An 18,129-nucleotide genomic window follows, 5' to 3' on the forward strand; every position below is an offset into this window, starting at 1 on the left:
TACCTCTTGAATTAAAACTTCGTTTTAGGATGACAGTAGATTCCTCTTGCTGACTTATTTTAAATATCCACAGTAATTAACATTTAGGGTCCTTTTGTCAAGACTGGTGCTCCATGTGTTTCTTAAATATGAACTCTCAAATGCCCTGGGAGTCATCTTTTCCCCGTCTTTCTCCTGGCTGCTGCCCAATCACTATCAATATCCTGCCTTGTGTCACTCTCCCTGTCCATTTCCATGGTCCACCCTCTCCAGTGCTAACGCCTTATCTGGGTCCATCCTTCCGAACCACCTCCTGTTCAAAACACCTGCTTCCCATTTGTGTCCCTCCACAAACCTCACTCCTTTCCATTTTATTGTGTCCCATGGTCGGCCATGATTGTAATCCCAGTGCCTATCCTTTCTTGGACATCCTGTTCCCCTTTATGGCATGACACCGGTCCACTTCCCATCATGTCAGTGCTACACTGTCAAATTTACTATTGCTATATCCTCCCTCCTCATCTCTGCTCCCATTTACTTGAGGTACATTTAGAGACATCCTTTCAAAAGAATCAGAAGCAGGATGAATTGACATGATGTGATTAGTAATGCAGATGTAGCATCCCTTCAGCTCACTTTTTGTTAATCAGTTGAAAAGACAAAGTAAACTCTTCATAGGATGTAGCATGCAATAATTTTCTAGACACTCTTACGTCCTGAATGTTGCAACTTGAGAGCTTACTGTAAGAATCCACTGTATTATTCCCCCCTCAACGTTATTTACAGAGAGAATAGTTGACAAATTTGAAAGATGCGTGAAATTGTCTAGCCCTGTCTGTTTTAAACTTCTTTTCCTGGTCTTTTCTGTTCTCCTACTGCCTAGTGGTAGTCCTTACTGAGAACATGAGGGTCAATGGAAGTTCTGCCTTGCAGGACTTTTTTTTAAATGTTTGATAATTCACAAGGAAACCTATATGGACCTGACAAATTCCACAGATGATTTTCCATAGAATTCCATATTTCAAGAACAGCTATTTGATTACTAGTACCATCAGTCTGTCAATGGTTCCTGTCACTCTTATGGTTTTCTGTACAACAGCATAGTGTATCAACGTGGCAGGCTGTGCTGTGAAAAAAGTAGCTTAGTAACTGATGGTTCAAATGAACAAGTTACCTATTGTAAGATGCTTCCAGACACAGTCACTGAGCTGTATATGGCTTATCCACAGCACAATAGTTTCCCGTCCCTTTTTTTCTTTCAAAACCCTCAGAGATTGTGACGAGTGACACAAAATGCTGTGTACAAGAACTAACTTGGGACCTTAATATGATTTGGAAGACCACTCCTCAGACGGGAGAGGTGAGCGGGTTGAGAAAGGAATCAGCAGGTAGATGGAGTATCCACTAAAAAGATCACTGCCTTAAGTGCGTAACTTGCTTACATGGTGAATGTGTGTAGCACGAGATAATTTGGGATACTTGCATTTATATGCTGGAATGTATGTGTGCATGTGCATGGTGCGTAACATGGAGGCCTACTGGTTCCATTTTAGAAACCCAGGGACTGAAGAGGCTACTGAAGGTGAGGATGGCAAAGTCCAGACAGGAAGTGTGGATTGCTGACATTCTTGGGAGCAAACGTAGGACACCACACACTAGAGGTAGAGGTAGAGGAGCAGAGTATCCGCTGTGCACATCAAGGTGCACAGAGGTCTATTGTTAGGGAGATGGTGGGTCTGATATTACAGTTTAGCGGGGAATCTTGATAGAGGGGAAGGCTTAAACCTTTCACCCTTTGTGGGGTGTATTTCATGGAAGCTGACAGCTAGGAGTGGTTCCTGGTTACTCTCTTAGCCTTTAATGTCGATCATCCAGAACTGGGGCCTTCAGAACTGCCCCTCTGACAAAGGACAGGGCAAAGGATAGAAAATCTCAAAGAAGGGGACACTCACAACCTGATTTTCTAATGGCTAGACACTAAATCACATTTGTATCTGGATTTAACCCGTAGAGGTGGGAGCATGAGTCCCAAACGTAATTCAACAGCACTCTTGAGATCACCAAGACTTCTAGCTGCTGGATCCAGAACGACGGACAAAGGTCTGCTAGTCTCCCTGCTGGATAAGTCGCAATCACCCTCTGTCAACCAAGACCACCTGAACTGAGCTTGGAGCATCAGCCTTCTGCCTGTTTGCTTAGACCACTGTACTCTAAGGGAGGAGAGCACTTGGAGGCAGTGAGGCTCATTAGTGATCCGCCTGAGTGGACTCATTGATTAAAGTGCAATATGCCTGGTCTGGTCAAGACAGCGATACAGGCAAAGTTGGCAACACCTGTAGGCTAGGTGGGGGCCACCATGAAGTAAGGGCCTTCGATTTTGTGCAGAGCCAGTTGGCGATCCCCACATGGCAGGAGTGGGCCACTGTGAAGTAAGGGCCGTCGCCCTTGAGTGGAGGAAATATGCTACCCCATGTGCCAGGAGTGGGCCACCATGGAGACAGGGCCATTGCCCTGGATAAGCTTGCCCAGGCTGCTGTAAGGAACACTTACTGATTGTAACGAGCCCCAGAGAAGGCAAATCCAACACCAAGACAAGACACCTGGAGACTGAAGAGACCAGACGCGTCAACGGGGGAAAACCGCAAGAGGTCGCAGATCCTCACCATCAGGTGTCCTGGAACTCGCTGCGATGTGCCTGTCCTCTCCCACTTGCTGTCTGACATTGGGGTGAGTAAAAGTCTTAGATTCCAGCAGGCTTGTTGGGAATTTGCATAAACTTAGCGTGTAATGCTACTGAACTTCACTCTTAAAGCCAAAAGGTAGACTTTGTTGCGTGGTGACTAACGTGGCCTACATCGAAAAGTCACCCTCACTATCAAGTTGGGAATAGCCAGCCTCTCTGTTAAGCAACGGCGTCGCTCAGGGGATGCTGCCCAGGACAAAGCTAGCACACCAACCTCAAGAGACTGTGGATGTAACTTAGTTTGTTGCCTCTATACATCGTGTCCTTCTCTTAAAATACTGTTATTTTCATAAAAGCAAGTATTTGGACAATCACCATATGGTGGTTACTGTTTGTCTTTGATTATTGTGCCTGTATATGCCTCATACCTACCTCCCCTTCAAGGGACCTTAGACTTTTTGACTTGCGCTGCCTCTGAGAGTCAAGTGCTGAAAGGGTTAGTACTTAGCCCAGTTATTCATAACATACCATAGGTACAGCCCTGGGGCAGCAGGATTAAAAGGCTTCAACCCACCAAATCCCACCACACACCGAATTTGGCCCTAGCACCCCTGCTTGTCTTATGTCACTCCTTGAAGACTTAAGAGTTGAGACAATAATAGCTAGTGAAAGTGAAGACCAAAGTTTCTGATACTGTCTGGGAGAGGGTTTCTCCTTATCAAGGGAGAAGCAGATTCTGATTCACAAAAAGGTCCAGCAAGAAATCTGCTTCTAAATTGCCTTACTCTTCTAAGAACCAACATTAACCCAGGAAAAGTTGGTCCATCAACCTGAAACTCACAGGGACAGTGAATGCAAAACTAGGAGTCCTGCAAGATCCAGGCGGTGAAGCCTTCACTGCTCAATGGGACAAGGAGATGCGTAGACTGTCTGCAAGGTGATGCTTTGGGCTAAGTGAATTGAGGTAACTAATTTAGAAAGAAAGGAATCCCTAGTCTGCACTTAACCAGTTTGTCTAGAAAAAAGTGAATGGAGGTAGGACAAGGTCTACAGCTCGCTAACACATGGAGCTGAGATGATCAGATACTCAGTGTATGGAGTCTGTAGCCTCAAGGGGAAACTGTGCATGGGCTCGAAACATGAACCAAAAAGAAATGTGAGCACCAAATAATGGTCCTGCTGTGGCATGACAAACTGCAAAGAAGGAACCAAATGGGTCAACTCCTTCAAAAATGCTTAACAATAAGACATTTGAATGACAATGGCTGATTTTGGCAAAAAAAAGACAAAAGAGCAGATGAATATCCTGCAATACTCGCTGGTTAAGTGACAGTGCAAAGCACAACACATCAAACAAATGTGCCCTGGGGGGGATGGGCTTTCTTCTTGGCACACCAAGAAACAGTGTGACCAACATGCAGAGCAAATGGTCTTAGGTGAGGAGCATCAAGCTGTTAAGATGATGTCCAGTACCTCTTCATGCAAATCAGAAGAACTCTAGCTGCCTCACTAAATCTCCTGGCATGAAAGTGGAGGCTCTGGAGGTTTGATTGCTGAACTTACTCCTCCCTCTATGAGAGGAGGTCCTCAATAAGTAGAAGAGGACATGAGGATAAGCAGGACCCACTGGCAGTCCATTGTGATGCAGTTTTCTGCACATGGTCCGGATGCAGCTACCTCTGAACCAGGGGAATCTGAAGTATGAGTGGGAACAAGTAGTGAAGGTGGAAGTCCCACCTCAGATGGGAAGCATGGGAGAGGCATTCACTCAGTGACAGCTGGAGAGCTCCCTACATAGGGCAATGGGTGTGTTCGTGATTGGTAAATAGGTCCAAATGAGGCATTCCCTGGATCTCGAGGATGGGTGTAAGCACCCTTGGTGGAGATTCCACACATGATTGGCAAGACAACTGTGATTGTCTGCCCTTAAATTCAGGAATCCCGCCAGATGTACAGCCAGCTAGATAGTGAAGTTGTGCATAGGACCACAGCTTTCAAGGCCTTCAGTTAAGAAGGGGACGAGCACTCCCACATCATCTTGCTTGTTGGTATAATGTCAGTCAGAACCTATAGTAACATACTGTGAATGGAAGACGAAAACGCCTTGATTGGCCGGCGAATTGCCTGAAAATCAAGCAGGTTGATGTAGGACTGCGATTCCATGGGAAAGTGCAAACCTGTGATCTCCAAGGCATTGAGATTACCACCCCATCCAAGGGAGAATGTTTCCGTCACCTCTGTGGCCAATGCCAGTGGAAGGCATAAGGGCTTCCAGCAAGTGAGGTGACCAATCTGTACCCGCTTGTATGGAGATCCAAATGATGTGCATCATTTGGTTCTCTATACAGGCCTATGTTAACAAAGCCCCACTCCATGTGCCAGTGGGTGTAGGAAGACAGCAAGAAGCGAGCAGGTCTTAACCTGCTGGACTCTTAGGCTGGAAAAACTCCCTCCTGGAATAGCAGATCATAACCTGAATGTTATGAAATTGCTTGGATTGTGTGAAAGGTTTGAGGGAGCCAGTCACCTCTGCCACGATAAATAGGAGCCCGCAAGTGGGATAAATATTAGACTTGAAGAGGTTGATTGAAACCCCAAATCAAAGAGATCATGGTCTGAATGTGTCCTAACACCAGTTGTGACAAGCCCACCTTCAGCAACCAGTCGTCAAGGTATGGGAGCACAGAAGTACCCGACCTGTGAAGATGTGCCTCACCCACCATCATGGCCTTCATGAAGACACAGGTGGCTGGTATTCGATTGAATGGTAGAACTGCAAATTGATAGTTGGCGGTGCCTGGTCCAAAATATATGTCCCTCCTGTGTCTCTGCAGGACCGGTGTTTAAAAATATGCATCCTATGAGTTAGATACTATCTCTCTCCTGAATTACCCGCCCCCCCACCTATCGTCAGCCCCTAGAGGTCATAACCACATGAAATGAGAACGGCAGAAAGTAGTGCAGTCCCTAAAGGATGTAGTGCATTACACATTTTCAGGCATACTAAAATATTATAACAAACAAGGCCCTTAAAACACAAACTACTCCCCGCTGTGGAAATATACGTTCCAGCCATTAGACAGCTTAAAAAGGCACTCAGTGGTGGACGAGTTTATAATTTTGGGGTCCCCCAAACCTATTGTCCTAGGATCACCACATGCTGAGTTATGGGCAGAAATGTTAAAGGAATGCCTGGGCGAATTTCCAAATGCAGTGAATATTGTAGTATCTTGACTGTAATGTTCAGCACAGCCCTTTAGAGGGCACCACAATAGAAATAGCATTTGTAAGAAACAAGGTAATGTAATCATATAGTCAGCCCCTAGAGAACATAACCATGTGAAAACAGAGTGGCAGAATGTAATGCAGTGTAACCATATATTTAGCCCCTAGAGTGAGTAGTGCATTACACATTTTCAGTCCTGCTAGAATAATATGACACACAAGGCTTTTGAGGCACAAACTGCTCCCAGCTGTAAAACACAATTTCTAGCCATGAGAGAACTTAAAAAGACACTGAATGGTGGGAGGGGTTATTATTTTGGGGTCCCTCCCAGCCTAGTGTGGGGACCCAGAGATGACCTAGACAGAGATAGCGCATGGTTGTCCCATTGTCCTAGGACCACCACATGGTGACTTAAGGGAAACAAATGGTTTGTAAAAGGAATGCCCATAGAGGACACCACAATAAAAATAGCATATATAAGAAACATGGTCATGTAACCAAATAGTCAGCCGCTAGAGAGCATAACCACATGAAAACAGAATGGCAGAATGTAGTGCAGTGTAACCATATATTTAGCTCCTAGATAGAATAGTGCCTTACACATCTTCAGGGCTAGCAGGCCGATTGCAATAATCTTTAAAACAAAGTACTTAAAAACTCAGACTACTCCCAGCTGTAAACCAAAAGCTTCAGCCATGAGAGAGCTTAAAAAGACACTGAATGGTGGGAGAGGTTATTATGTTGGGTTTGCCCCAACCTAGTATGGGGGCTGAGAGATGACCTAGACAGATAATGTGTTGTGCTGAACGGTTTGGTGGTGGTTCCATTGTTGTAGGACCACCACAGGCTGAGTTATGGGCAAACATATTTGCAAAAGGAAGCCCTACAAAGCACTATGGGATGAGTTTCCAGAGTGCAGTCAATATTGTAGTATCTGCTCTCCCACTGTGTCGGGAGAGCCATGTTTATAATTTAGATGTTTTTTCTGTTTAAAATGCGCCAGCTTGTATATTTAACTGCTAATCTTGTATGCAAGTGGTACTCGTATAAAGGGCTTTCCTGATCGAGTTTGCGCTATTTGAAACTTCAACGTAAATAAAAAAAGTCCCCCCCCCCCTCCAGCTTGCAGCCTTTGGGCGCAGACACCACAAAGAAACAATGGCATGCCCAAAAAACAAGGAAGTGGAAGAAACAACATACGGCCAGGGAACGCAAAGCTGGGAGACAAAAGAAAAAAGTAGTGTGCAACACTAAGTTAAATGGCAGATCGTGTAATAATCCCTGTAACAAGGCAAGTCTCCAAGGCAGTAACAAAACAACCTCAAAGCGGGCCAAACGTAAAGCATTTACCTAGGACATCAAGGGAATTTTGAAAGGCAGGCCAAGGAATGAATGAAAATGTTGGGTGTGGTTAAAGCCCACAGAGTAGATTACAGCATGTCGAGAGAGCAGTGCATGCATGCCGCTAGGCTCGACCTAAAAATGAACAGACACTGGCGTTCTGGAGGTTGGGCTATATACAGCTATCTGATGTTGTGAATGGAGAGGATCCTGGGTTTGAGTTAGATCCTTGCCGCCACCTGTTGGTGCTGGAGAGCTATTTTACTTTTCCAGGTCCGACCTCATGCCCAGAGGAGATTCAAAAGGTGGGAGATGTGTAGGTCGGTGTATGCATCAGAAATGAATTTGTTCAGTAGCTGTCTTTCTTCTACCTTGCCATCTTTGCCGACAGGCAACTTGCTTTGCTAGATTAGAGTGCTTGTTTCTTTCATTAATTTTTTGTTTCTATATTGTTTTTCCAAATACCAAAAAAGCAGTCCCTCTAGTGTAATTTTGTTTTTGCCATCCACAGCTTTGTATTAAGCTTTTGATGTAAATAGAGATTAAAAAAAAGTCAATGTGACTTAATAGATATATCCATTGATTTTATTTGTATAGCAAGTGCTTTCCTCGAATGCTGTTGCTTGTTTCAGATAAAAATTTTAATAAAAAGATGTGAATGACTACATTTGAAAATAGAAAATGTGTGCTCCTTAGCACTCCTTTCAAGCAAATAATAAAAGGCTTTGCTTCAAATGGTTTTCCCAGGAAGATGGATGGCACCCCTGACTACGTTAAACAAGCAATTGCATTGAAGAAATACTTTGTCCTTTCTGCGTCATGAGATTTTGAAAGCAATTTACCATTCTCCCGCTTGGTGAAATAGTCTGGAATCATAGCTTTCTGTGTGGTTCTTTCTTTTCAGTGGTACTTACATCTGGTGGTTGTTCTTTTGTTTCTCTGCAGGAGTCTTTCTACACTAACACAGGACCTGCAATTTCCTTTCTTTATGTTTTTTTTTTTTTTTTTTTTTTTTTACTTCCTACGTCATTTCGGTGTTCTTCCTTTACCAGGTTTGGCTTGTTTTTCTGCCTCAGTACTTCCACACCACGGAATAATTCTTCATTGAAATCACAAATGAAAAGGTGCCAACAGTGGCACTTACATTTGAGTGCCTCTGCCTGTGTCAGACAACTTGCAATAGTTCAGTCTTTACACTTTATTCTGCTTTCTAAAAGATCTTAAGTTTTGTGGGGAAAAAAACCAAAATTATTTAATTCTTTGACTAAAGAGCAAGAGCGCTTGCCGGAACCAGCCACAATCTGGAGAACATCTCAACTCCTGACGAGCAGACACCTATGAACTGCAGTAAGGTGATTCCAACAGTGACGAACTTCCCAGAGGAGCTGAGTGGAGATGGTGAGTGGGACTTAGAAATTTCGGGAAGTGCGATGGAATCTTTTGATCCTGACTGGGAGCTTTTTAGCACATCTTCTGGGGGTAATAACTTAATCCTGACAAGCAGTCCAATGACATTACCAACTAAAACACCAGTCACGATCTCTGTGTTAAACTTCTTTAAGCAAAGCTGGTTTACATTCCAAAACCAAATGAAGAATTCAATGAACACATTCAGTCTACGTCTCAAGCTACTGGATGGCAACAATCTTGAACTAAAAGATGGCATCCAGATGGTGAGTGACCGGCAAAAACACCTGAATGTGCAAATGCAGAATCTGACTGAGAGTTTGTCAAAAACAGCAAAACAAGACCTAGTTTCAGAACTTGAAAATAAGTATGCAGATGTGGGTAAAAAGCTAGACAGTTTACAGGATAAGCTGGACATACTTCTTGGTGGATTATCATCTTTGACGAAGGAAATTAATGCACTTAAGAAAACCAACACTAAGAGACCTAAGACTGATATTGGATCTGTGGTTTCATCTGTGAACTCTTCTTCTGGAATGAAACGCTCATTGGCTTTTACGGCATCACCCAAAAAAGAAAATTCTCCTCCTAAAAAGTTAACACCTCCCAATGAGCCACTGTTCCCAAGTGAAACTATTTCCACACACATATATGTGCCTCTGGCAACAAAACCCCCTATTCTGGTATCGCCTCCACGGTTACAATATCTGGAGCCACCTGCGGCATCTGCTACACTCATGGCTTCAAATCTTCAAGTTGGAATTCTTGAAAGGAACCCTGTGAGTCCTAAATCTGTGTTTTCAGTCACCAAAACAGCAAAGGCTATTATTATACCCACAAGTCCATTAGTGGCCACCATTCACACACAAGCATCTATATCTACTCGCAGAAACATCTTCTCAAACCTATTCTCCCAATTATGGGGGAGTGGAAAGGCTGTTGAGGAATCCCAAGTGGTGCCACCTACAACTAAGCCTAAGACGACCGCCCAAAGTCCCAAACAGTTAAATGCTGTAGCAAATGCATTCTCTTCCTTCACTACTAGTCCACAAATGGGCACTTCTACATTTATAAACGAGACAAAGCAAACTTGGAAACAGCCTATTCACAATACAATTCGTAGAGTAAGTGGGCCTCAATCCTTTACTATACCTGCTGCCCACTTGCTTAAAGCAACAACTTTAAATGACAGACCACATAGCAATGTCACATCGGCAATGCTGATGCCTAGGATACCACTCAAAACCATGAAAAGTAGAACACCCCAAATGAGGACAACATGGTCACCTGCTGCCCAGGGTTTACCCAGTCAGGAGGCAGAGACACAGGCTGGTCTCTCCTTCATTACTTTACCTACATTACGAACAAAGACCCAAACGATCACTACTAAGAAAATAACAGAGCAGCAACAGAGTATCAACATTGAAATAGGAAGTTCTTCTGAAGCAGTGAATTTGGTGTTGAAAAAAGCTCCTGAATGTGTGTGCATATCCCATGCATTTGGCAGTGAGCATGGTAGTGGAGACATGGAGAGCTACCTTCCTGTAATCAAGTACACCCACAATACGGAACAGCCATCTAAGATCCTTCCCAGTGTTCAGCTGTCTAAGATGACTGATCAGCCAGTGAAAGCCCAGCCTCCAGGGACACAGCAGAAACCACTCAGGCAGGCAGCACAGTCCTCTTCTCTCAAGGTACCAACTAGGAAAAAGACTGGGAGACTTCCTGTTTCCTCATTTACTCCTGTGCCAACATGCAGAACAAAGAGCCACATGAAATCCAATAAAATGGGGCTTCCTCCTAAAGCACAGACAAAGAAAACTGCAGATTGTGTGTGTGTGCCTGATGTGTTTGACACTGAGCAAGGTAGTGGATCTTTGGAAAGTCATATCCCCGCAAAGAAGATATCTGTTAATAAACAACCACCATCTAAGAAGCCACCAACTTTACAACAGCACAAAATGCCAAAGAAGCCACATCCTACAAAGAAGGAGCAGAAGAAATCACATGTATCACAAAGGATTCCGACACCAAGGAAGATTGCACAGAGAAAGATACTAAAGAAAGTGTTGCCAAAGAAGAATTTACAGAAAAAGGCACACCCAAAAGTGCCACCCAAAAAGTATGTACAGAAAAAACTGCCACCAAAGAAGATTGTACAAAAGAAGGTTCGCCAGAAGCTGCAGCCACAAAAGAAGGAGCAACCAAAGACTGTACAGAGGAAATTGCTTCCTCAGAAGAAAGTGGAGAGGAAGTTCACACTGCAAAAGAAGGTGGAGAGGATGGTGCCACCGCAAATAAAATTGCAGAGAGAGACGTCCCTACCAAGTAAGTTTCAAAAGAAATTGCTACTGCAGAAGAAGATACAGAATAAATTGCCACCACAGCGGAAACCAGAATTACAGAAAAAGCAGCTGCTGCACAAGAAGCTTTTGATGCAAGAGAGTGTACAGCTACAGAAGCCAAAGCAGTGGTCCAATAACTGGAATCTGATCCGTTTTCTTCAAGGTGGACATCGGTCTGTTACTCAGAGTGACAGAGCAGATCCACCGCTTTATGTCCTCCTGGGAAGACTTGCTATTCCTGTCAGAATTATTCCAGATTGACCTTTTGTATTCACAAACAATGGCTACATATGTTGATGGCAATTGAATCTGCATTTATACCGGGGTATTTTGTATCTCGTCATGCCGATGGGGGAAGTTAACCAGACAGTGTTGAAATTTGGATATAAACTGTTTCGCAGGATCGAAACACGAAGGGCTGCTGCATTTCCCCCAATGGACATATTCTTATGCAGCGTTTTATTGTTTTGATTGTTTTTTTTAAAACAAAATGAAGGTGTCTTATTTAGCTTTAGTTAAGATTAGCAGCTTGTATTTTTTTTTTTTTTTTTTTTTTTTTACTTGAAGGCTTTTTACCACAGTTATCTTTTTTTGTCCTGCATTATGAGCAGGGCCACTGGAACTATGTGGCAAGGGAGGAACAAATAATGCAACAGGGTTGACTACATTATGCAGTGAGGAAGAACACATTTTTGGCTGTAATACAGCACATTTTGTGATGGTATTACTTCATTGCTTGGCCATTTTACACGTTACCTCTGTCTGGGCAAAGGTTTCACCTCATTAGTACCAGTTTAAAATCCAAATACTGCAATAAGCAACTGAAAGGTGAGATTTTAAACTTTGTGAAGGGGCCTTCCTCCTGGTGCCAACATGTTGCTTTGTTTTTAGCAACTCTTAATCCGTTTGAGGTAGATTCAGAATTATGCGAAAGCTGCCACAACTGTAGAATCACATAGTTGCAGTGTTGCCAATTAAGGTTAAACCTCGTGGTTGCTCCTTTATTTTAATCTTGTGCAGTGGTGTAAAACGTTTAGGACATTTTATGTGAATACTGGACAGTTTCTGATGTCAAAATGGAGATTCCGAAAGTGAAGAATTTATTGCGGAGAAGAGTCTTAATTGTTAAAAGAAAAATATAGAAGTTCATAGTTTTGCCTAAAATCGGTTGAGATTATCCAAGATTGTTTCAATTTATATTTAGCCCAGATGTCCTCAAAAATCTGCATATTCTTGATTTTATGTGTCTAAATATTTGCCGGGTGTCGCATTTCTCATTTGTGTGACCTTTGTGATTTGCTGTTTACTGCAGTCTTACTTGGATCCCACCATTGCAGAAGGCATGCACTACTCTTATCTGGCCACTAGGAGGCAGTGCTGCAAAACTGCTCCTCAGCCTCCTCAATTCATAGACTTTGGAGATCACCTAGGCAGTTAAATGCACATTGAAGAAAATCTGGGTACGTTTTTTTCCCTCAACTGCACACTTTTTTTTTTAACAGAAGAGAGTATACTCTGGCTTATAAATAAAGGTCTGATTTTCAAAACTTTGCAGATACTTAGCTGTAATGCACATTGTCCCATTGAAAGTGACATCTTGGCTGAGAAACCCATTGATTGTTGAACAGACCGATAAATTGATCTATCCTCATTAGCAAATTCTGACTCTCCTCTTATTATCCCCTTCCACCTGCCTGTGGACTGAATTAGTGAACTCTGAAGGCACTTATATGTGGAAGACTGAGCAGCAGAAGATTTGGGGTCAGCTGCTGGTGTCAGAGCCCAACGGAAGGCGCACTTTTCACAGAGGTTGTCCACACTTGCAGCCAGGCCTGCGCACATACTATGCCAGCTTGCAGCCCTCTGGCATTCTTTTCACTCACAAGACCACCCTTCCCCTCACAACCTCCTCAGTCTGCTTACGTTTCCACATTTCAATTGATCTCGGCCCCATGATATACATTCATAAAAACAAAATGTTGTACAGAGGTTTTCATTTTTAGTTTGCGTTTTGGATCATTAGAGAAGTAATGTAGCTTGGGTAGATATCTCTGATCCAGGCCAAATTTGTCTGGGTGACATTTTAAAAAATGGTGTATTTGTTGCAGTGATGTAATATTTCAGACACCATGACTTACATATTTTATTTTGGTGTCAAAACAGGTTTTAGGGGTCAAGTAGTCTTATAAACACAGACAATAAGTCCTCAGAGCAACTCTTCCTCCATTTTCCAAAATGGCAGCTGTAATAGAGGAATAAGAGACATATATAGAAATAAAACAAATAATGTTTTTTAATCCTTTTATGTAGATGCCAAACAATGTTTGAGCTGAATTTGAAAAAAATGTTTAGCACTCCTGTTTTAGACACATTTTCATAGTTCACTTTCTTTTTTTTCGGAAATCGCTCAAGGTACATTTGCAGAATGTTGAACATTTGAGAAGAGCATATCGACAGGGACATCTTTGTATCACTGGTTTTGCAAGTACATGTACGTGTAAGCTCTGTGGTAAGGCTTTAGAAATGTTGTAGGTTTTAGCACCCCATCAATATCTCCCCAAGCAAATTCACACTGATCTTTCTTTACATATTCATGATACAAAACATTTACACACATTCTGATCAAGTAGAATACTCTTTTAATGTGTCCACCTACAGAATATGATGCGGTGGAAGGTCACTTACCGGGACTCATCTATTGAACTTGCTGTACTGAAGATCGTCAAATATGTGACAGTCAGAGCTCGTTTTCCACACATGCACAAGATCTTTTTCTATGTCTTTACAGTCACATCTTCTGTCTTAGCAAATCCTTTTAGAAACTTCATAGGTTCAGCAGTTGAAGCCCCAAGCTTTGTTCCAATTTTGCTCATTTTGCTTAGTGTCATCACCCGCAAGAATATGTGCCTTGATAAGAACACTGGGCATCTCTGGGACAAGTGTCTTTTCTCGCCTATTCCAGCGTATCCATAACTCCGATGATCTTTGACTTATGAACATTGCAACAGATCTAAGTAGCACAATAATATCTGTCATTTCACAGTACAATGACTCGGTTGAAACCATCTCGTACAGTCAACTCAACATGTGGCACAACACGAAGGTCAGATTCCTTTAATTTGCTCTATATGGCCCATTCCTTTTGAATATATCTCTGCAGGCACCAGCTTCTCGTGGAAAATCATTCCGCTTGCAATAATTGGAAATTCAGTGTTCATTGAAGCATCAGCAATGTTTTGGTGAGTTACCATCTTCAAGTTCATCTTATTCAAAGTTGATGACCAGAATTTATCAAGTTGCACAGGTCTAGTTGTTGAATTTTTCATGCAGGCAAGGTCAGTTTTCCACATGAAGACATTCGTCTGATTCTCTCACATTCTTTGACAGATAGTTCAAGATAACTGTCAGACGATGTGCAGTTCTTGCAAGGTGAACCCTAACTTTGAAATCTGTAGAACAGTCTGAACGACCTCTCCGAAGTTTTTCATAAATGAAATCTTTACTATTTGCATTGTGACATATAGTCCACAACAACAGCAGTTGTCAATGAAGACACTTTTCCGAATTGAAATTCTTCAGGTGACAGTTTTTTGTTTCAAGATCTTGTACGCGTTTGTGCTTCACTGGTTTAATTGCACCATCTCTATCAAATAATGTGTTTGTTGGAAGATGATCATGTGGCAGAATGTCCTTGATAAATTCACCCCTTTCTTTTTCTACATCCATCTCCTTGTGCATCCGAAAGTTGTTTTTCTGTAACCTGTTTTGTAGTGGCTAGTTGAACGAAACTCTTACTGTGGCAATTAAAGTGTGTCAGTTTAGCTTCAGTGATTATGTCAAAGAGTTTTTTTTCTCTTTCAATACAAATCCCTCCTACTTCAGTTCTGCATATAGTTTTGATCCATGTTCCAGAACATCTAGAAGTTGTCTTTATATCGTCATCCACACATTTTTTGATCGCAAATTTGTGTGGTCGCACATGCTCAGTCACTTCAAAGGGGTTTCCTTGCTGCTGCATGAAATAAAGAAGGCTGTCAACATGTTTATTGAAACGTTCCTCTCTCTTTCCCACACGTTTGTGGCGAGTAACAGTTTCACGATGGTCCATTCATTTTGAATTTGCCATCTCTCTGAAAATATTTCCAATAGAAAGGACTTCATGGGAAGTCAGCTGCCATGGGGCAACATTTTCACTTTTATAAGTCTGGCTAGCAGTTTCCTTGGAGCTTTTCTGTGATCTCTGGGTTGCCTGTTCCAGTTTCATATCTGAAGCCACAGCATTTGAACCTTCCCTCTCTGCCTTTCACATTGAAATGTCTTTGGATGAGTTTTCTGTAGAGGTATTGTTTTTCCACTTGTAGCTTCTTCACTCTTTCCAAATACCAGGACCCATATCTCAGATAGTTTATTCAGTTGAATTTGCGAAACACAGTAATCAGTGACTCCACAGTCTTCATGTGCAGCTCCCAATCACCTTCACGATCAGCATGTAACAAGTTTTTTCACTAGAGCTATCATGGGTAAAACATTTCCACAGTACTTGCAAAGTTCCGATTTTTCTTCACATTCTTTGACAAATTCTACGAACTTGGTTTTCTGATTTTGAACTGTGTATTGAACATTGCTTAGCTTTGCATTATGTCTTTTGAATGAAGTCTGAGATGAGATGTGTAAAATCTAATTGGTCATTCTTGTTCTAGAGAGCAGTGTTTCTGTAGCCTCAGATATGATGATCATACTGTGTAACGAAGAAACATAATAAGTTCCACTCAATACTGACTGGACAGTTTTGCTTCCAATGATTTCAGCCTCAGTAAGTGCATTGTGTATGCCACATCCACTGAGATAACTTCGTGTACACCGCAGCACAACTTTTGTCATGTGGAAAATGGATTTCATTGGATAAAGATCATCAACTTCTACTGGATTGATTATACAAATGTCAGCTACAACATGGAAAACACCTTAATCACAGAAAATTGGCAGGATGGGCTGTCTTCAAGCTGGACATGCACATTTTGGAAATGTTTGAGTTGTGTATACTTTGCGTAGTTTGACTCGAGATGGTAGTAAAGGTAAAAATCCAACCTTCTTCAGTGGGACTTTGTTCTGGGAGATCAGAGCAGGAATTCCAGCCCACAGAGGAACTGGCTTTTCTTCATCCTTCAGTCCACACTGAATAAGAAATATGATATATTCTGTTAAATCAGCTTTGCGGATCACAGCATCAGGTAGAAGGTCCATTTCTTCAGCCACTTTGAAACTTTCTGGTAGACTGGGGCTTGTTGATGGCTTGTAGTGATTTTGGACACTTTGGCAAGGCAGTTGGGTGACAAGTTTGCAGCTTTGTTTGTTTATGCCTAGAGCTGACACAGCTTCCAGCAGCTACTTCACTGGTACAGTCTTCATAAAGCACCATGACAGTAGCATTTGTTCTGGATGTAAAAAATCGAAATCTTTCAGAACGTTACTCAAAGTGGTTTCAGCTGATTTTACTGCTTCCTGTGATCTTATTTTGGCTGAAGAATTTCAGGAGTCGTCAGTTGAGAACCCCTTAAGTAGCTCATTATTTTTGTTAGACTGACAAAAATGAATTTGATCATTGTACATTCTCACCAGAAAAATCTTAATTTTATTATTATGGATCAATACAGTTTAATCAATTTTGACCTTATTTCTCTGATCTCACTGATTGTGAACCCATAGCCACCACCTGAGTGGCTTTAAAACTTCATTTGCTTTTTTGCTCTTTCAAAGAGTGTAAAACTTAACTGAAGGCTGGCAGTTACCTTGCTGCTGGAAGCTCATTGTACATCCATAATTTCGAATGCATGCAGTTCGGGTGGGCAGACAAATCCGCTGGAAATACATTCACCTCGCTGTTAAGATGAGCTACTCGGCTGTAAACTTCATCTTGGAAGAAACTTGCTGCAGATTAAAACATGTTTGCCCTTTGAGCCACACATATTCTGTTTTGTTCTTTCGTCAGTCCCTTTGGCCCTCATTGTGGCTAAACCACAGATAACACATTGAAGATCCCCTGCTTTCTGGTCTGTTGTCGGAGGTGGACAAGAGGTAGCAATAAATCTTTCTAAGTGGATGGGCATTGGGTTTGGTTGTCGTAGTTTTCTCAGAAGACTCGGATTCTTGTTGTGATTCACTGATTTCTGCTACTTCTTGACAATTAAAAAAAATTCCTGGCTTTTTTCCATTGTATACGATTTGTAACACTTGTTACAATGATAAAATATTTGATCCTCGTCACCCATCAGTTTCATTCTTTTGCGAACTTAATATTTCTGCAGCACCTCAAACTCTCTTCTGTCCTACCGCAGTTTGTTAGCTTTTCTTTCGGATTAGTTTGGCATATGACACATTTTTCTTTGTTGGAGTCCTTAGATTTTGTAGTTAGCACTCAGGAGGTAAAGATCCTCTGCTACTACCTGCTTTGCTCATGTTTACTAATTTGACTCAACGGAAAACCTGAAACAAAAACAATATTAAAATAAATGACCACTATAATGGCTAAAACACATCATTATAGAGCCACCATTTTCGAAAATGGTGGAAGGGTTGCTCTCAGGAGTTATTTTCTGTCTCTATAAGACTCCTTGACCCCCAAAACGTATGTTTTGACACCAAAATGAAGTATACAGGTCTCATGGTTCCTTAAATATTATATCATCACTACAACACATCCCCCCATTTTTTAAAATGTTGTCCAGAACAAAATCAGCCCAGTTTAGCAATGTCTACCCAAGTGAAATTACTTCTCTAATGATACAAAAAACCGAATCAAAAATGAAAATCTCTGGACAACAATTTTTTTGCTGAAGTATATCCGGGGCCAGGACTACATTCTTACCACTATACACTTCACCTTTCCCCTTTGCAATATTGCCTCTTCACACTGCTTTCCTCTTTATAATGCTCGCCTTCCCTCTTACTGCCTACACAACCTGCCTTCCCATTCACAACCTTTCGCACTGGCTGTGTCACCTCCATGACCCCTTTCTCAAGCTTTCGCTTCTGATGACTGTGCTTGTGAGGGGTGATGGCCCTTACACCTGCTCCTCATCTCTGTCAGCAGTACTGCATTTACACTCACTTGTACTGGGAGTCGCCGCCCCTACATTTAATCTCTTGTT

At 42.1% G+C, this 18,129-nt stretch overlaps 1 protein-coding gene across 7 annotated transcripts in view; it reads left to right on the plus strand.

Moving 5' to 3' along the window:
• The window catches only part of HSPG2 (heparan sulfate proteoglycan 2), a 933,800-nt gene that overhangs the window by 360,046 nt on the left and 555,625 nt on the right, over positions 1-18,129 (plus strand). The gene's annotated exons all lie outside the window — the stretch shown is intronic.

This window comes from Pleurodeles waltl, chromosome 6 (genome assembly GCF_031143425.1).
Source record: "Pleurodeles waltl isolate 20211129_DDA chromosome 6, aPleWal1.hap1.20221129, whole genome shotgun sequence".
Lineage (NCBI taxonomy): Eukaryota > Metazoa > Chordata > Amphibia > Caudata > Salamandridae > Pleurodeles > Pleurodeles waltl.